Source organism: Aulonocara stuartgranti (genome assembly GCF_965226115.1).
Source record: "Aulonocara stuartgranti genome assembly, chromosome: 3".
NCBI lineage: Eukaryota > Metazoa > Chordata > Actinopteri > Cichliformes > Cichlidae > Aulonocara > Aulonocara stuartgranti.
Genome location: NC_138941.1, coordinates 32,268,391 through 32,289,588, shown reverse-complemented (window position 1 = coordinate 32,289,588; position 21,198 = coordinate 32,268,391). Strand labels below are relative to the sequence as shown.

The 21,198-nt window shown below is 42.2% G+C and overlaps 1 protein-coding gene across 1 annotated transcript in view; it reads right to left on the bottom strand.

Annotated features, from left to right (window-relative positions):
* col25a1 (collagen type XXV alpha 1 chain) overlaps positions 1 to 21,198 on the bottom strand; it is a 152,997-nt gene that overhangs the window by 129,954 nt on the left and 1,845 nt on the right. The gene's annotated exons all lie outside the window — the stretch shown is intronic.

Genomic DNA, 21,198 nt, shown 5'->3' with positions numbered 1-21,198 from the left:
AAAGGTGGTGATTGATAGATGAGCTCGGGGAGTCATCAAACATCCCTCAGCCGTCTGTCTCTGAGCCTTGTCTGTGCCAGACAGCAGAGTCTGTCTGTCTGCCTGCCCACCCAACCGCGTGCATGTCCTGGCTTTGGCAAAGCTTGTCAGCACTGAGTAGCTGACGCGATGGCGAGGTGTTGTGTGCAAGTGTGTGATGACCTAAGGTCAGTCCCACCTGGACCTAAGCCATCAGACACTGTTGAATGTAGCCTGCTGAATATCAGACAGCTGCATCAATTTAAAAAAACTGCACTGATTGGAACACAATGTTCACTGCATTTGGGTTAAAAATGCTTGAGCATCAGCATTTTAGGGCATATCAGGGCACATCTTCCATAGTAGTAATAATAATAGTACTAATAGCACAATAATAGCACTTGTTCCTGTGCCCGAATTTACAATAGTTGCCAGGCCAGTTAAACAAACCTGGGTATTAATCACTCCAGGCTGTTTCAGGTTGGTGAAAAAAAAAATATCCCAGCAGGATTCTTGCAGCCAGTGGTGTAGAACCTTAAAGGATATGGACCTTAGGGTCTTGGCTCTAGGGCAGCAGAAAAAAGAAAAAAAAACATTACATAAAATCATTTGAAAACCCCTCAAAAAAACAGAACATGATCCAGCAAGATTTGGGCAGGAGCCAGTTTAGCCTGTGCAAAAGCGAGGTGGCACACAAGTCCTAATTGAGACTGTCAGTCTCTGCCAGAGCCACTTTGATGTGGACCACTGCACAGCTGCGAGCGGACTGTCAAAATGTTCTAAGCAAGCACAGGAGTGACTGTTTAAGAAGGAGATGGGTTTCTGCAGGATAAGCCGAAGATGAATTTCCCCAAGCTTTTTTATATACACGGCACAAACTGCAGTCTCACAGGTAAACAATTTAAAACAAAAAAAAGACTCATTCATTGAAGCAGAGCAGCGATTCAGCTGCATAGTGAGGTGTGTTTTGACACAAATAAGTGATGAGTCAGTGCGCGTTTTTACAGCATGTAACAGTGGTGATAAAATAGCCAGGACAGCAGTGCCAATGAATGAGACACAGCATGCTGCAGCATGGGTAATACGGCGCACAATATGGTAGCTAGGGCTGGGCCATATTATACCGTTCACGGTAATACCGGTATAATGTTAGGCAACGATAGGAAAATGAAATATCGCGATAGAATGGGAGTAAAACGCGCATGCGCAGTGCCTTTGTTTTCATACGCACATGGCCGATTGTTGGTTTGTAAAAATGGTGCAACTTCCGTGATGTGGAACTGGTTTGGTGTTTGTCCGTCAGATACACAACAAAGCACATTTTTTTGCAGAACATGCAAGCGGCCGTTGTTATTGTCGTATTTGTCGGACTAAGATGCTCTTAAATCTGGGAGTAATCTGGGTCCCAAACTCCGTATATTTGACTTCAGGTCAAACAACACTGCAGCATCACTTAGAGTTAAAAACTGTCTAAATTCTTTCATCTTTAATAAAACGATCAGCATTGCTGCTTTACCAGGTGTAACTATAAAGTTTAACTTCCAGGCATCCATGAAAACAAAAGTTATTACATTTAACGGAGTTAGAAGTTAGCAGGAAGCTAGCGGAAGTTAGCTCGCTAGTTTCGCTAGTTACCTAAGCATGATATAGCATGTTCTGACTGAGAGATTTCTGAAAAAATTCAAACGTACAGCTCTGCTATCACTTCCAACATAAATGAAGACAGGAAACTAAACAGCAGTGACCTTTGTAGGGTTACTGAAGTTGGGCTAGCTGGTATATAATGATGTGCTACGTGATCGCTAGCGACACAGCTATGTTAGCATAACATAAACAGTGAAGCTGGAGGACGAACACTAACACTTTTCCACTTATAAAAGTTAACGTGAAGGTTCTTCATGGTTAGAGACAAATGCAATCGCATGGCAGGATGCTGTAAACGGACCAAACTTCAGTCAGGAGAACAACTGAGATAATCCATCCACAATACGAGGTTAGTCATTAATATACTGCAACAACATGGGAATAGCTCAGCTGCCAGAGAATTCAACATTAATGAATCAATGGTACAGAAGTGGAGGAAGCAAGAAGAATGAGTTTAATAAAGTTTGATTTATCTGACTGCTTTGTTTCGCTTAATGTGCCTTATAATCCCGTGTACCTTATGGTCCGAAAAATGCGTACTGCACACTGCAGTTTAATGTTGCAAAGCACCTCTTTTTAACTTCAGTGGATATTATACATGGTTATGCTCAGGATATGTCAGCCCATTTCTACTGGAAATGCCTTTGGGTTAAACTTTCAGCAAGGAATTTGCATTTGCACTGTTACATTTTTATAAAGCTTTAATGTACATAAAAACCAGCTTCTTGTTTACGTGAAAATAAATGGAAGGTTGTCTTTTTGCGCTAGTAATGTTGTGGAGTTGTATTTTGTCTCGCATCAATTATATCGTCAGTTATATCGTTATCGCAAATTTTCAAATATATATCGTGATAAATATTTTTGGCCATATCGCCCTGCTCTAATGGTAGCCACATCCTATTGACACCCCTCAAGGGTAAACACAGACGCAGAACAGAAAGAACACACAAGCCAGCCTTTCAGCTTCCCCGTCTCTCTGTCATCTGTTTTCTGTTTCGCTGGCGCTCTCTTGGCTAAACAGCAGCAGCCGGGACAGGCCCTGCGGCACAGCTCCAACACCCTCACCTTCTCTAATCCCCACCCGCCCCGAGCACAGACACCCCGGAGGTGAAACAGACACGCACCTGTCAGCGAGGATTCGTTTAATCTCATCGATATATTATAAAAGACCCCCCTGACACCCACGCTCGAGTCTGTTCACAAAGAGCAGAGAAAATGCTGCCTGCTTGCTCGCGCACTGAATGTGGGGATGTTTCTGTATGACACCACAGAAATATTAATAACTCATTTAATGTAATGTGAGAAATAGTAAAAATGTGATTTATGGAAATGGCCCCTCCCCCCCACCCACCCAACATGAGAGAGGAAACAGTTTTTTGGGGTATTTTGTTCCTCAATAAATGTCTTTGAAATGAACATGAGTATACACTGAGCACGCAGGCAACCTTTGCCACATAACACACATTAATCAACTCATCAGCACTTAGGCTTTTGATAGCTTAGCTGACGTTGATCCCAACCGCCAAATAATTTTAAAGAAAGAGTGTTAATCCCCCATCTTGGCAGCCATACAGGATATATAGTTCACTAGCTTGTCTATCTACAAAAGAGGATTATTCTGCTCTTGATTAAATATTAGCTGATTAGCAACATCTTAAACCAAATGTAAAGTACCTATGAAGTAATGCTTGATAAACCACAGCTGAAAAAACACATGTTACCTATAACTGTGATTCAGAAAGTGATGATTTAATACATAACAAACACAAGCTATCATTTTGAAGGATGGGACTATAGCCTGCCAGAGCTAGCTCAGTGTATGACACCTTAGCGACACATTACTTAGCGACAATTGACTATGTGCACGTTAGCATATGCTACTTCCGGTGCGGAAACTCCTGTGGGGAGCTTTGTTTCCGGTGTCCTATTCGCGCCTGGTTTACGGTCCAAAACAAGTTAAGCAAATGAATCAAGTGGCGATTTACATTTCTATAGATGTCTTGGGCATTTACCCAATATATCTGTAAATGATGTTCATCGACTTGTCGATATTTTTCCCCCGCGCCTCAGAGCAAAAGAGAAAAGGGATTCAAATGTTATATTTCTCAGCTGTCCCTCGTTTATCGCGGGTGTTATGTTCTAAAAATAACCAGCGATAGGTGAAATCAAGTAGCCAAATTTATTTTTTGACGGTGCAAAACGTTTGGTGGACATCGTGGACATACAGTACTGCACTTCAGAGTCACACTGCTAGCGATCAATGCAGCGATTCTGTACTGTACAGGAGAGACGTCACGGAGGAGATCGTCTGCAGCGATCAGGACGCAGGACACAATGTGACGTAAAAAAAAAGCATGCAAACTTGCACTAAAAAATCCGTGAAACAGCGAGGTGAAAGGTTAACCGCGTTATTAGCGAGGGACCACTGTAATTTTTAAGGTAAGTCACAACATACCCTTCGTAAATACTAATGTATAGAAACCGTTACCAGCAATCATTCATTTTTTGTGTGGCTTTTTTCACGGTTTGTTAACATGCTGTGTAGGTGTGTACTTGACTAGCTGATATCGACATAACGGGGGAAACATCTGGTTTGACTATTCTTCACCTGTAGTTTGAATGCTGAACATTTGCCTGTTTAAATCATAAGACCAGTCACTATACAGAGATACTTCTGAATGTGGACGATGTGTCTTCTGCTGCAGTAATGCTCCAGTAAAGCTGGAGAGATGAAGATAGGACTAATTTAAATGAATTGCAGACGTGAAACTACATTTAAGCCATTTTACAGTATAAGGGCATTATTTGGATTTGATTTTTTTGGTTTTGTTTTGATGCACAGAGATCTGTTTTTAAGGAGAACTAGTTTAAATCCAGGTTTAAGCAAAGAACATACGAAGTTAATTACAAAATAACAACAAGAAATAAAGTGTAGTAATTCAGTGCCTTCAAGCTTAAGCTACTGAAGTAGTCCCATTAAAAGAAGTATACCTGTTACAACACTTCCAGCTTGTTTATATAAAATAAAAATCTGCAAAGCACAGCTGGAGGCCTCATAACCATCAGCCATTCCTTAAAGGCAGTTCTCTGGCTTGCTATTATTTCTAAGTGTCATTTCTTTCCTGAACAGAGCCTCTGTTGTTTTCAGTGACATGCGTGGTGTGCCACATTCACTTAATGAAGCATGCTGACTTCCTTACTCCCCATCGTGCCTGCACGGCCTCTCGGAAGACTGTGGAGTGTGAGGAGGAAGGAAGGAGACTATAAAAGGACACTAAAAAGACTGCAACACAGGAGTGTTGGGCTGGCAGTGCCCTGCTTGGCTTCTTTACCACAAGCTAATGTAGAACCCTAAAGCTCAAGTGTGGCTGATTTGTGTCTCAGGAAAGAAGGTGTGTAAAAGCTAATGCTGTACACAGCCCTTATTCTGGACTGTAAAAAGTGTCACCAAATGTTACCCAGAACTTGTCTGTTTGTAATGTCTTATTCACAACTGTATAATTGAGCAATGGCTTTTGAGAGCCTGTTTGCATTAGGAATCTGTGCACAGCTGCATTTTCCAACATCAACAACAATATGCTTTGGTAATTGTGTCTGTTTGCTATACTGGAAGCCTATTACTAAGCAATCTGTCTCCTTTAGTACATTTACAGATTTTCTTCCACTGCAGAGGATGAGCAACCTTGAAATTCCTTGAGATGGTCTGTGATAAAGTCAAGGCACTGTCTTGTCTTAAACCCCCCTGAGAGGAGGGTTTCAATGAGCAGACAGGAGCCAGACCAGTGGCCCACATGAGAGAGTCTGTGATGGAAACCCCTCTGTACACACTGCAAATCAAAGCAAAGCCATGTAAGTGTTTTTCCACACACTTTCAAGAGACAGGGAGGAATGGACCAATACACTACTGCAGTCTGGTCTCCTGTGAATGCCTTGGTGTGAATGGCTTGAAATGTACACCCAAAATAGTAAAGAAAGTTTTCTAACACCCAGCAGGTCAAGGAAAGACGTGCTACAAAGAGAAAATCACTGACCTGCTGCTGAGTGCCACATAAGGCAAAAGCACGAACAGTTTAAGAAAATCAGGTTGGAAAAAATCTGGTAGTTAGCAGACAACTTTGTATAAAAGACAAAACCTGGAATGTACCTACAACAGACTCCACAGCAAAAACAGTGTGCACACAAACTATGATTGGTATGGCAAGTTCACAAGATTTGCCTGTTTAGAAAAGCATATGTTAGAACTTGACCCCATATTCTTCCAGTAATGCTTGAGAGCTGTTTGCTATATTAGATATGACGCAAGCACTGGTTGTGAGGGGGAAAATATGTATTCCCCAACTGGTTGGTAAGTGGTTCCCAGAACTTCCAGCAACCACTCATTAACCAGCTAGGAAAATCACATGTTTCCCCTGATGATCAGTGGTTGCCAGATGGTTGCAGACTAGCCTCTAAGCCTGTGTGACTGGGACCATATTCACTAGATCCTATCCAAAATGGTGACCAAGTTAACGTCTCGTTAGCTATTAGCAAAGCTTCAAAAGCAGACAAAATTTGATTATAAATACATACTTCTTGTTTGTTAATGTAAATTCACTGTCTTTGATTATATTGAGTATAAACCAGTACATGGCACAGGTGCTAGCATTCTACCAAGATGGCATGCTAGCTTGCATACAGTGCGCTAAAGCAGGGGAGCTACTAGCGTGACTGACTAGTACACATGATGCTGGAGCCAAGGGGTTTCTTCCTTAGCTAATTACAGAGCCCATATAAGTTGCACCTTTAGATCTTAGCACCCAACTTGATGAGAATGTTACAGTTTTATCCAAAAGTATTTTAATAACGTGCATTAATTTTATTACTTTTAGCTGCATAGCTCATTTTTTAAGTTAAAAAAATACGTCTTATCCGAATCATATATTTGTTACAAAAATCACATTTTACCACATTGTAAAGTTAGCTAAAATAGCTTGCAGTCTTATGTTCATATCGCCATTTAACACTGAGCAACATGTGCAATAATGGAGTCGTATTTCTGATCTTGTTCAAAGTCTACATTTACATATTACTACATGCAGTCGTACAGGATTATGAATAGATTAAAGAGTCCCATTTAAATCAATGCAAAAACAAAGTACACAACTAATATCTCAAAACACGTTCTAACAATAGAGAATTTATGCTGATTTCATAAACAATTCCACGTATTTAACACCAGTTGATCTGCTGGAGATGTTACATCTGAATTCATGGACAAGCTTTCTTCTGTACAGCCTGGTTTTTGATACCAAAAACAGGCCCGTCTTTGATACCGACTGCAAATATTGACTTCTCCAGGATGGTTTCGCTGCGGCCTAGGGTTGAAGGGGCTTAGACCTCCCCTGCTCTCGGGACTGCTCCCCACACCTGCTGTGGGCGACGACCTTATTTACACCAGCACCCGTTGGAAATGTCAGTATGGGGTGCAGGAAAGCCAGAGATGTACAGGACTCAGGTACACACATAAACAGTGCACACATATGCAAACCAACACACACTCTTCTCTGTTTCATCTCCAGCCTGGGATTTTTGGGCGTCTGACAGGGGCTGCTTTCTTTATGAAAGGTAGGAGTCAAGCCAAAAGGTCTGTCTAACGCAAGCTTGAATTTTTGCACGCACATCTACACACATACACGCAACAACCATGCTACAAGACCTAACCGACATATTCGATATTTGTAGACATCAATAATGGGCAAAACCTGACCTGCTCCATCTGAGCGGCATGTTTAGAGTTTCAGAGGCCTCTAATGAATTTGGCGAGCGCAGGTAAAATCCCAGCTACCCGTAACGAAACTGTGTCACCAGAGAGTCCACACCAAGCGTAACAAGTCACACCGGTGGCCTGCTGTACTCAGGACAGAGAAGGCACGCTAAGGCAAAAGTCCTCAGGATGAAACCATTTCAGGACTTGGACATTTGGTCACAGCAGATAGAACAGTATACCATTTACCATCATCAAAGCATGCTAAACAGAGAAGGCACAGTTAACTCTCAGAGGGCCTGCTATTTTCATGAACCATTTAATGTGGCCTCCAAAGACATTTCTATAATTTATCATTCTGAAGCGTCACAGAAAACCCTTTTTGGAGAGCGCATGCTAAAAACCCCAGTTTGCTTCCCATTTTCTCCCTCCAAGTCTGAGGCAAAAAGCCAAATAAATCTCTTTTTTTTTTTGAGGCCTGTTTGAGGAGGAATTTGGGGACCTGAACCTTCTCATGGGGAAATCCATATCAGCAGCACGCACACACAGGCTGCTCTGGTTTAAACAAAGTGTATTTTTTTCCCCTCACCAGTTCTGCTTTTCTCATTGCTGCTTATTTCGGTCACTTTTATTCATTTATTTATTTATTTTTTGCCTCACCCAGTCGATAAATCCATTCAGTAGACCCTAAAAAGCTTGTGTCCCTATGCTCCTCTCGCTGAAGCTGCAGAGAGCCTTTGAGAGGAAGAAAGAGGCAACTGGACAAAGCAGACAAGGGGGAACACTGGTGGAAAGGAAGGGATAAATGTCCCTTGTGAATCAAAGATTGCTTGTAAAAAGACAGCTTAGCTCCTGGCCCGGAAACCACGTAGCTAAACATGTCTTTCATGTAGCAAAGGGATTGCTGAGCAGATAACCCCCGTCAAGTATCGAATCTTTCTGTGCCGCCATCATTCGGAGAAAAGAAGGGGGGGAAAAATCTGGCAGCATGAATGCAGACAGCAGCACAAAGAGTTGACTGAACAATTATTAGGTCTCACCAGGCTTGACTGGTTTGTGTGCACATGGGAAATTCTTTAGCACATGGCAATTAAACACGGGCGGGTTGGGAAGGGCCTTCAACATGACCCAATTTTGACATCAAGCAGTGGCAAGCAGCGCCGTGATGATGTTTTGGTGACTTTTGCGTAACTTGTTTTACAAGCTATTTGCCTCTGCCATGGGAAAACTCAACAACAACAAGTGTTCGCCACAGACGCACACAGCCGAGCACTTTTTCCCCCTCAGCTTTGTTTTATGGGTACTTTAGTGGTTGACTGTGGAAAAACCACACGTTGTAATGGAAAGGCGTTTATGTTATAGATATGCACAGGTACGCGCTGTGTATTGTTGCACGTGAGTTTTTATTTGTTCCTGAAGTTTTCTGAGAGTTAGACAGTTAGTGCAGTCCAAATATTTGACACTTTTCTTTTTCACACAAACTCCAGACATCCTTTTCCTCTTTAGAGGCACTTTATTAGTCTCCACCCTCCAGAAATCTAAGCTAAAAGTAATAATGCACTCATTGTATTTATTAGATTTAAATTTATTTCAGTCCATGTGACACATCTCAAAGTCTGCCATCAGATATGGTGAGGTATTAGCAACCTTAGTGCGAATGAGAACTTGTTTCCTCACTCTTCTCCATGTTGACTTTGGCCAACACATGCTAATCTGAGAACAGGCCAGAGGGGAGTAGTCTACCTGGGGTAGAGTGTCAGGAGAACGATACAGCACGAGAGAGAGGTATATAATTTTTTCCTCCTTCTACGAGTTCTCACACCGGCCTTTGCACTTGCAAGATGTTGTTTTTCACCCTGAGCATCTCAGTCAGCTTCCAAGCTCGCATGTGCCCACAAATAATGTTACTTGCTATTAAAAATGACTGAATGTGCACAGCCTGTGCAGAGATCGCATTTATTCAGCAGAGCCTGCCACCCGCGGGGCAAATGTGCAACCTAAAACGATGCCGTATGGCCTCTGTCAGCACTGTACTCTGCTTCACGTGACACTTCTCAGAGGTACTGCAGCTTCATATCCAACTCACTGATTTTGGTCTTGCTTTGCCACTGCTCATAGAAATGCAATCCGTATAGAGCGTTAAGGGTGGTGAAGAGTTTTCATCCAATTTTGTATATTAGGAAGTCTCAGAGGACTTTGCTGAATAGACAATATGATACTCTCCTTTTACCTTTACCTTTAATATCCACCTCAGCGGAGAATTAAATATGAAATAATAAAGAATTTTCAGTGATTTCTTTTAATTTAGCAGCACGGTCTCAAACTGCAACTGGATCCGGCGCTGGCAAAATGTAGATTTATGGGTTTGACATTCACAAGAGTACACCGGCTCCTGTGGGACTCAGTGTTTCTTTGGTTTAAATCTTGAGTTCCACTGAGTTATGTCGTGTTATTCCCTGTTCTCACTCAGATGAAACCTACACCCTCATATTACTGAGCCCTGACATTTGGGGTAATGCAGATGCTTTGCCAGCTCCTGCCAACTGACCTCCACCTCAAAAAAAAAGTACCTCCCAGTTCATAGGTGGGATAGCCAACAGCGCATGACTAACTGCTTTAAGAAAACAAGTATATGATCAAGTCTATGTTACACTGGGGATCCGCGAAACCCACACATGTGAAAGACTTTCCCTCTCATTTGTTATGCTACATGAAAGTCTGTGGGAGCTGACAGCAAACGCATGCTGGTGCTGAACGAGTCATTAGCGTGTCAGTATGTTTACGAAATGCTCCGTATAACTTAAATTCAGATTGCACATGCATTTGGATAAGTCATCTTATCTCTGGTACCAAATCCCACAGCACAACATACTAGCGTTACGCTCCATTTAATCAGCCGAAACGAGCTTCCTGCTAATTCCTGTTTCTTCTCCGTTATTTTTTTCTTTTATTTATCCCCCCACCACCACCACCACCACCATAGCTATTAAAATGTTTCACAGTAACAGCGCAGGTGGGAAGCATGCTGGGAAGGTAATTTGTTTGAAGTTCAAGGGCAAAGAGGTGATGGGTCCTTTCACATCTTTACCATTTTTAACAGTGAGACACTATCTCTGCCTGAAGCACCTCAGATCAGTCAAGCTGACACCTGGTAAATCTCCTGTGAAGGGAAAGTCTTCAAAAGGCTTTATTTGTTTTGTTCAGACTCACAGTGGAGATAACCTTGACAACACACTGCTAACTGAATTATGACCATAAAGTGGATATATATGATTTTTTTGTATATAAAACACTCGGAGGTGCACTTACGAAACAGTAAATATTTACAATTCACAGAAAAGGAGGAAAAATGACATCAATTAAACAACTGCAAATCTGTAACAGAAGCATAAGATTGAACTTTGAGTAAACGTTGACGCACAGCGGAACATTTAAGTATGATATTCTGCAGGAGTGCACTTCTCGACAGGTTCATGGCACAAATATGCATTCAAGTTTTAGAATATGTTGACGTTATACAGTGGACTCTGTGGCTGAATTGCCATGCAACTGCCATGGCAGGCGATAAGTTCAAGCCAACATACAGACAAAGTCAAGTCTTGGTGAAGAGTTAATTTTGGGTTGCTGCACCGGTACGAGAAACTCATGAGAACTGGAGATGCTTCAGATAGCAGCAGGGCTCATGGGAAGTGGCTCATTAACCTGGATCCCGACAAAGCTCGGCATGACGTCACGATGGCTGATAGAGTCTGAAAAGCTGGATTTGATTTAAAGCATTACACCCGAGGCATCGCTGTTGCTTTCTTCTTGAAGCAAATTCTTCATTTTAAAAAAGTTCAAAGTGTGGGCACACTTTAGAAAAACTCATAGAACAAGTAATCTAGTTAATATCACAAACGCGGTAATGTCTATAATAATAAAACCGACATTAATACATGCAAACATGTAAACATTAGAAAACAGTTAAAGTGCAACTTGACAGGCTTTTTGTAAAAACGCATCAGCTTGATGTTACAGTGGGCACAAATGAACTTTATACTTTCATGTTTACAAGTGAGACGTATAAAATATGCACGAGGTATTCTGCTTTACAATCTCATAACATTTCCACTCAGTGGGGCGGATTCATTAAAACCTAACAAAAACAACTGTACGCATGCACTGAAGCAACCCATCAACCTCAGAGTGAACAGCATGAAACCAGATGAATGGCATATTCAGCGGAGATAATCATCAACAGTGTGCACCAGAGCAAAGAGAGTGCTACTCTTACCTTTAAATTGGTGGACAGATTTAAAAACATTATGACTTTTATACATGTACACTGTAACACATATGTTTAAAGGCACCATTATGCAGTTGTTTGCCTCGTGCCACCTATCGTTATTACAGGAAGCCAATGACAGAGCCCCGGTGGCCTAATGGATAAGGCACTGGCCTCCTAAGCCAGGGATTGTGGGTTCGAGTCCCATCTGGGGTGATGATTCAGTCCTTTATTTCTCACATCCCCTCACCATTTAAACTGGTTGAAATTAAGCACAGTCTTCTAAACTATATGGTCATCAACAGTATTCAGATAGGCTGTGGTGTTTGGATGAAGCTCAGCAAAAGCCTGAACTTGATACAAATCAGCATGGACTCATGTTTTTATGTTGTTCAAGCCAACTGGGCTATACTCAACATGTCAAATCCTGTCAAGATTTGAAATGTTAAGAGGTACTTTTTATTCTCCTTACTGCTAAGAATTCTTTAAGTTCCTGTTGCTTTTCTATCAACCCAAAGCAGTCTGGCTTTTCTCTCCAGACTTGTAATGTCACTGAGAAGGGCTTTTTGTCCAGAGAACAACCACTCACTGGATATTTTCTCTTTTTGAGATCGTTCTCTGAAGTGAACCAAATCACCTTTCTTGCCCCTTCCTCGGTTTTAACTTCAGTAGGTCATCTTGACCATGTCTAAAGTACATCACTAAAAGCACTGAATTGTATATAGCTTGTCTTGTCTTTCGTCCTGTCTCCTTCCCTTCACCCCCAAGCAGTCATGGCAGATGGCCGCCCTTCCCTGAGCCTGGGTCAGTTGGTGGTTTCTTCCTGTTGAAAGGGACTTTTCCTCATCACTTTCGCCAAGTGCTTGCTCACAGGGCGTCGTCTGATTGGTGGGGATTTCTCTGTATTATTGTAGGCTCTTTACCTTACAGTATAAAGTACCTCGAGGTGACTGTTGTTGTGATCACTACATTTGTGATTCCAAAATATAATATAGTTTGATAATGATTATTTTCCATGATATAGTAATAAACCAGCTAGTAGAAGTACGAACCCACATTTGTTCTTTTGCAATATGTTTTGCAGCCTTTCACAATGTGTCAAAATACCTGCTCCTGCTGATTTCTGACTGTGTGAGGGACTGGTTCAACAAATAAAATTATTTCATGAATGCATCACTCTGTCTTTACCCTTGTAAGCAATTCCTAATATTACACATAACCTGACAGCAAGTTTTCAAAGTATTAAAAAGCTTGTAAGGTTTTCAAAGTGGCTGACAGAAGAAAAGCAATTAGATGGGCACTTATTATATTTATGTCTTCAACTTCTGAATTTAGTCCCTCCATTTAAGACTAAAAATGAGGCCTATTTTAAGGCCACCACGCAGCATTAATGCCGTTTATCAAGCTGTCAGAAATTACCATTTAACGAGGCGTCTAGCCTGCTTGAACTGTATCGTATGACCAGCCAATTAAATTAAAGTGCACAGGGTTGTCTGTCTACTGCTGGGTTTTCCCAGCCTTAACTGTGGCTTACACAGCTGTTTCTACCCTCTTCTTCATCAGATAGAAGGGGAGGGGCTCTCTCGAAGCAATACCGTCTGAGCAGACGACGAAGCGACTTTCTGCGTATCGATTCACCTTCGCTGACATTGATGCAGTACACGCATGTACGTTCACAGGTAGGCTAAATCTGGCAAGCTGCCGCGTGGGGCACCGTACTGTTTGTTGTTATTTCACTGCGTGTTCTAGATTAATTGCATGCTAAAGGGCGGGAAAAGTAATCATAAATATTGTGGAAAAATAGTATTACATAAGCTGTAATTAGAAAACCGCATTCCACGCTGTTTTTAACATCACAGTTGACAGAGATTAAGAATGAATGGCCTCGTTTCATTTTATTCCACGCTTTCTTCCTTTCTTAATTGAGAAAGGACACATAATAACATAAAAATATTTCCCAGCGCCGATCGCCAAGCTACAAAGGCTCTGTGGTGGCATGTTTCTGTGATACTGTTGTCTCCATATTTGTACTCCGAGGGGGGTGATATCAGCATATTCTGCTGTCCAGTTGTGTTCACAGATGTGCAATAGCACATAAGTGAGTGCAAAAGGGCTGGAATAATTGCTCAGTGTTTTTATTACCCTCCCCGATCTACAGCATGACTCATTTTTTACTTCACATTTAGCAGAGAAGTAAGAGCCGCCAGACAGTACGCAAGTCCTCTGTTTACTGGTTGTCATCAAGGACGCCAAGAGGATTTGATGCGGGACATTATGATATCTTAAAATGAACCTAGAAGAAGAGGCAGTAAAAATAAACATTAAGAAACACCCAGAAAAGGTGTATCAGCCCATTGGACGGGAAACACAACAGTCTGATCCAACCGACTGCTTGGCGTACCCTGTGGGGAGTCTGGGAGCATGCATCATTTGGCCAGCCGCTGGGCAAACCCAGCTTGCCTCCATCACTTTTTCCACTTTGACAAATTGCCTGATTCCCCGCTGTCTTTGAATAGCTTGAGGGACTGCCTGCTTGTTTGTGCTGAAACTATATGGTTTAAAAATTGATGAGCGGGCGTTTCAAATTATTAGCGCTAATAAATGTTTACAACCACTGTAAATAATTGAACTTGAAATATACAAAAAACCCTGGAAATAAAAGTCCTCCTCAAGTGTTCTCTACATCTCTTGAATGTTTGAGCCTCTCTGTACACAGTAATGCATGTTCAGTGTGCAAAAGAAAAACTCTTTATGTAAAGAGGAACACGACACAGGAATTAAGCATTCTGAGTTTTCCTTAATGAGTTCAGAGCTTGCGTTATTAGGATGGAGATGCACGATGGTGACAGATTCACTTTGACACCGGAACTAAAACTCTTTGCCTACTCTACTTCAGCTCCTCCGATGCAAACAGAGGTATGTGTCTTTGGCTTCTTTTTCCAAAAGTAATGTGTCAAGGCATCCTTTCGAAAGACACGGAGTGAGTGAGTGACTGATTGGGCGAATGAGACTCATCTTAAAACGTGCTGTGAGTGCTCACGTTGAGTAGAAAGGTACTATACGTCCAGCCCATCCCATACGGAAAAGAAATAGTAAAAACTTATATGTGATTACTCATGAAAGTGGCCACTTTCATGAGTAAATCATATAAGGCTTACATGATTTACTCATGAAAGTGGCCACTTTCGCATTACTTTCATATATTGTTTTAGTAAGTATCCAAAACATACAAGTTTCATTATATAATTTTTCAAGGGATCTTATATCTGTTTTCACACTTATATGCTTTTCATACAAGTTTCACACAAGACAGATACAAACTTTATAAGATTTATATATATCTTTTCCATATGGGATCTGAGTACTGTTGGTGTTAGGTTGATTTCTGAGCACTTAAAGATTGCTGACCTTCGATCACTGTTTGTCTCAGTGTCACCAGCTCTTCTACTGATAGAAAGCTTCTCTGTGATCACCTACAATCTGAATCAGGATTTGCCATTTTTGGAGCTGTGGAAGTGATCATTACATGGAAAAGCTCAAGCTGCAATCAGACTGTGGACTTAAGTAAATGATGCATATAAACAAAACATGGGGCTCAGCAAAGGCCATCCATGTATTGTTTCTAGAAAAGCCCATAAATAGCAAGTAGACTATATCAACAATAGTTTGCATGACATCCACACACTAGCAAAACTATCGCTTTCTGCTGTGGCACACCAGCCTGTTTTATTTGCAGTGACTATTCTTATTAGGCTGATAAAATACAGAGCAGCGGCATCTGTGACCCTCACCCGCCATCCTCCATGCCTGCGAGGCCTGACAGGCCTGGGGCACAAAGCCACAGGCAAGGAAGGCGGGTGCAGGAGCATGTGGGGATCGCCTCGGGGGTTCCTAGTTTTCTTCTGTCTGGAGCCCAGAATTTCCATGAAAGCTGGCATCATCAAGCTACGGTATACTGATTTGAATTTGATGACAGACACTGGAAAGCCATTCTTACAGTGAAAAGAAATTAAACATGTACTCGTTCAGACAATTGGGTTAGACTGAAATCTAAATCAGAGAGCATGATGCTGAGAAACACTAGCAACATGGTTACCAGCCAATTAATGTAATATTACAGTAATGTCACTGTAATAGTTATTCACGCGCATGTACCACCAGCAACGCTTCACAAATGGCAAACAATGACTACTTTAGACGCTTCCCCAGGAGAGGCATTGAAAGGGTATCACATCTGTCTGAATACTAGCAGGTCAGGGATGAGTATGCAGGCTCATGAAGAAGGAGACTTCAGTAGTTTTCAGAGGGAGCACAACTTCAACTTTCAATCTAGTGTCAGAGGGCACCCAGTGCTACGAGGCAGAGGGTTTATAAGTCGTCTTTTGTGGATGATTTGCCACCCTGCTCTCACATAAGCCTGCCAGATCCTGGGAGAGGGAGCATCAAGGCAGACCAACAGCAGTGATTTCACACTGGAGGTTACAGGGCAATGTGAGCAGAGGCTGTGTTAGCATGCATCACGACCACCAAGAAGAACATGCGGACATCCGGTTAATCGGCTGGAGCGTAGCATGACGTTTTATAATCATCTTTGCAGAATCTTTTTTGCTCCTACATTTTGATCTAAAAAAAACAAAAAACACAAACTGTGAGGACTAACTTCCCAAATTAGGAACAAGAACGAGCATTTGAGCACATGCACGCAGGGCGAGAAGCCTTAACGAAAGGCATAAAGCCACACTGCTCTAAGGGTGCTCCACCTTTAATAATTTGGATCTCATTGTTCAGCGTTGTGCTTTGATAATGCCAAAAACGTGCCAAAGAAGAAAGCATGTCAAAAAATTAAATAAAAGGAGACAATTCTTTTATTAAGTGGTTGGGTGTGCCACAGGCTTTCAAAGTTCTGGTGATGGAAACCTCTTCATTTCCAAGTAGTAAGTGTACAAGCAGCCAAGACAGGATCTCCATGCTTCCTGCTTTATTCCACACAAAATGACGACTGAGGATCACCGCCAGGAAATGTTTCGAGGACACATGAGACGAACCATTAGGCAAGAGCATTTGGATTCTGGTCCATTCCTTTGGCCCCGTTCTCCCAGCCTGAGGTGCTTGAATCTCCAGCAGAGTGCTGTTGACATCGCTCATAGAAAGATCATGTGATCTGCTCTCCATTATGAGCGTCCCCTCAGCTTAATGTATAGTTAAAAAGAGAAAAGTGCGTCACCCTTTCAAAGCCCTGCAGTCAGTTCCAGTGCATTCAACAGAGCGACTTCACCATCTCCCGTAAAAACTGTTGTGTCAAATAAAGAAACCATGTGTTCCCTGCCATTTATAACCAGCCTTGTGTAAATTTAGAAAATTAAGGTAAAAGTACCACTTGTGATGATTCATCCCGATAAATCACGTCATGTCAATTTATTGGGAATGATGTGGAGTCGGAGGTGAATGAGTCAGGCTTTTCATGCATAAAATGACCCCGGCAAGATGTTATTCACTATCTGGAGTCCACTGTTCTTTTTATGGCGATATACTTATATGCAATTGAACAGCGATCAAAATTATAATTGCCTGTTCACCTTTGCCTCCGGGCAAAGTTTCCTGGGCTCCAACATTGTCTCCGACCTCACGTGGTCGCAAAAACAGCCTAACCGGACTCACTTAACCAGAAGCAGCTGGCCTCAGTGGCTACCTGGAAGTCTGCTTAGCTTTACCTATCACTCAGTGATTACATGGCTATTAGTGCACCTCCCACCACCAAACCACACAGAGGGCTTAATTCAAAAGCTGTCAGTGATTAATTACCAGTTGCCTCTACTGAGGTGAGGATATCTGAGGGGATTGGCATGACTGTAACTGTATCAGGCGAGAGGGATTACACACTTGGCGAGCCAGAAAGGGAGACTGGAAACCAGCGTGGCCACAAAGAGTTGAAAAGGAGCGATTGGGTGGAGAAAGTTGGGACTGGTTTGAAATGTGTGTATTTTCGCTCTTGGTAAAGAAATCAGATCAAGTCAGGAGATGACAAGGATGAAAGGAAAAAAGCTGCATGTGCTTATGATTGTATTTTGCAATCTAAAAGACAGAACATCCAGCTGATGTGGCCCCCTGCTGCCCTTCTGCACTTGACAAGCACTACTGGGTATTTTTTTGGGAGGGAGAACAAAGTCCCACACATTACAAGTAATATGTTCCTGTTTTCTCAAGAGTGCTTCAGCCAGTGTTTTGCTGCCAGGCTTTTTGAAGTGTTAACATCAAGAAATGCTGCAGAGTGGGGAAAGGGGGCTGTGCGGGGAATTAGGCGTATGGGTGAGTAAACAGGAGAAAGCACAAACCACCAGTGCTTGCTGACGGCACATTTTATTATGGTCCCATTAAACAACAGGCCCTGTTTGGAATGCAGATCCCAGGGAAGGAGAAGGTACACGCACATTTTAAAAAAACAAGAAGAAGGGAAACAGCCCGCGAATGCTGAAACAATTATTATAAAGGGACTCGCTTCAGTGTAGAGCACGGTGTGGGTGCGACTGGAGACATTCTCACATCATGATGGTTTCACAGGTTTGATTTACTCCTTAATTGTAATGGAGGGTGTAAAATACGTTTTCAGACAATGTGAAGCTCAGGATAACTGACTGTTGTTCAAAGTGAGTAATTTGGCTCTGCAGTTTCTTTGCTGGGCTCCCCACCACACACTAAACTCACACTAAAATTCAATCCATATGTTTTAATTCACGCTGTGTACCTTCTTGTCAAAACCTGGCACTCACACACACACTTACTCTGTCTGCTGGCTATTTTGTCAGACATACGTGGGCTATTTGGAGATCTGGTAAGCTTACGTTTTACCACTCTACACTCCAAATATATATTTTTTCGCTATTCTTCATCCCTGATCAACCTGAACCTTTTTCCCTGTAACATTTTTCCCCTCTCGTTTTTCTGTCTCTAATGTAATTTTCTGTCTCCTTAATGGCGTGAAAAGGCTCGCCCTGCTCCTCACTGGGTAAGTGAAAAAAACCATAGGAGAGCGTGGCAGTCTCCATTTCTGTGTCTTACTGAGCTATTAATCTATCCTGCAGTCCATGCTAGGTTAGCTTTCTGTGGGTTTAGTTAGTTTCTATCCGGATCATTTAACAGCATATGCTAAACCCACCTGTTTGTTCCTTTACACATGGATGCCGACCTCATCTGACGGCTTGATTGAGGTGTCTTAGCTTGCTGGCTTTGTCATATAAGACAAAATTGTGATTTTTCACAGGGAGCAAATGTGTCTGCACGCGATGTAGTGGGAGGTGGATGGATTATTAATATTAAATTTCATGCCATTCCATCCAAGAAGTGTTAACACGCTGGTTGAGGAAGGGGAAAAGTCTAGCAATCAGCAGGAGTCATCCTCTGTGGGCCGTAAATGTCAGAGTGAAACGTCCTTCTGGTTGAGATATTTCAGCCTGCACCAAAGAGATGGACCGACTGACAGGAACTGCCACCCCAGGAGACACATCTCTAGCTCAACTACAGACTGTGCCAGTTTGCAGGGAAAAGTTAGCCCGTGTCAGAATGGTGTTTTTCCCTCAGAAAGTAATAACTGAGTAATAACACAAAGCGATACCCCCCCTTGCTGTTAAGATGACAAACAGCATCGGCAAACCCATCACTTTTTTTCCCGCCAGGAGTGACATCAGCATGAATAAAACACAGTAGAAGTTCACAGCCAACTTTCTCAGATAAAGACGGCGAAAAACTTCCCATGATTCAGGAACAACCTATAAAATATCCCCAAGCTATGGACCATTGCTCTGTCTGTGTAACCACTCCATCTTCTTTGACAGCAATAAAGTGAAGACTGTGAAAAGCACATTACGGTCCTCCCCTCAAAGAGAGAGAGGGAGAAAAAAAAGACCTCATCTGAGCCACAGGCTGTCTCCTACACAGAGGAGAGGCTAGATATTGAGTGAGCCCATTCAGAATTCATAGAGTATAAAGTTATTTGCCTGGAAAGAGCACGCTCCAAAGCACTAACAAAGTATTACTGAAAGTTGCGTGCGTAATACGCTTACACTGCGTGAGCGTTTGGATTTTTAAACTACGCTGCAGATTCTTCAAAGTACACTGATGATATATGTGTTTTGTATGAAATCATAGTTCAAAAAAATAAATGGGGGTTGGGGAGGGGGGGATAAGAGACCACAACTAGCTGCCAGCTTCCAGGATCAAGCTCGGAGCCGTCTTGGTTTTTAGCGTCGTCTCGCTTCATTTGATGTGAAATGTTTGCATTGTTTTATTCTCTGCCCCTTTACAGAACTGTGGAGGGAGAAAATAAATAGCAAACATATGACAGGGATTGAGAACAGAGAGCCGCCTGATTGTGAGTGTCTCATTATGGTTAATACTCGCAGTACTTCTGGCTCATTAATTCAGGCATGCCCACTCTGCAGATGAGACATTTGCAGTTGATAGAGCACTTGTGAAAACTGAAGATTAAGGATCTTTCGTTTGGGATTATCACTCGCACTAGTCTCGTTTCTTCTTGTGCCCGTGTCTGATTATGGTATATAAACATATTTTTTATTGCGTTGCTGTTCATATTTGGCAGGGTGAAGGAAAAAGAAAAAAACAGGGGAGGTCAGGGGTTGAGGGTCAACAACAAAGCACTTTCTTTGGTTGGGATTCAACACCTTAATTTCAGACCTGCAGCGCAGATGTTTGCCAATACCCGAGAATTTTCCATGAAACCTTCCAAGCACCACTATGCACTGTGACTTTTTCCAGAAAGGTCACCTACAGTATGTTCACACTTACTGTGTAACATTCCCAGCTGGAGTTGACTGAGGCTGATCCCCTCTTCATCAAACTTTAAAAAGTTGTGAAAACATGTCAGCGTCCCGCAGCATGCCGTCTACCTAGTGGTTCAGCAGTGTGCCAGGAAGGAACGCAAAGGTTCACGTGTGGTTCACTGAGAGCATGGAAATGTTACTAGAGTGCTTTGCAGTAACATGCTATTAGACAGGCCATACAGCGTACTTCATTCTGACATCAAGGAGCAATTCATCCCATCTGTCGGATAACCATTAAGGAGCCGGGATGCTTGCTGGTGACCTTTTGAACACATTACTCGAGGTGCTCATATTGATATTTGGCACATGTATGAAAAAGCATGTAAAGGTAATTTTAAAAAAGCCTTAAAAAATCCGCAGGATGTTACTTACTTGTAAAGAACATAACTCCACAATGTCAGCACTTTCAGGAGCCGAGAAAACACAGCCCTGTTTTCGGCTTTATGACGAAGCAGTTTTCAGATGATGGATGGACTTTAACTGGGTCGTTTAGCCTAAAATGCTAAAATGCATAACTTTTGGGCAAAGACTGAATCCTTCACTTTATCTGAGAATCAGTTGAAATAGACACATTTTATTTATCACTGACAGTATATAGCCCTTATCTGACACCCTGTTATCTCTGTATATGTCTGGACATGGAGATGTGACATTATTGTAGCTGTTGAAAAAACAGAACTGGTGCCTGAGTCATT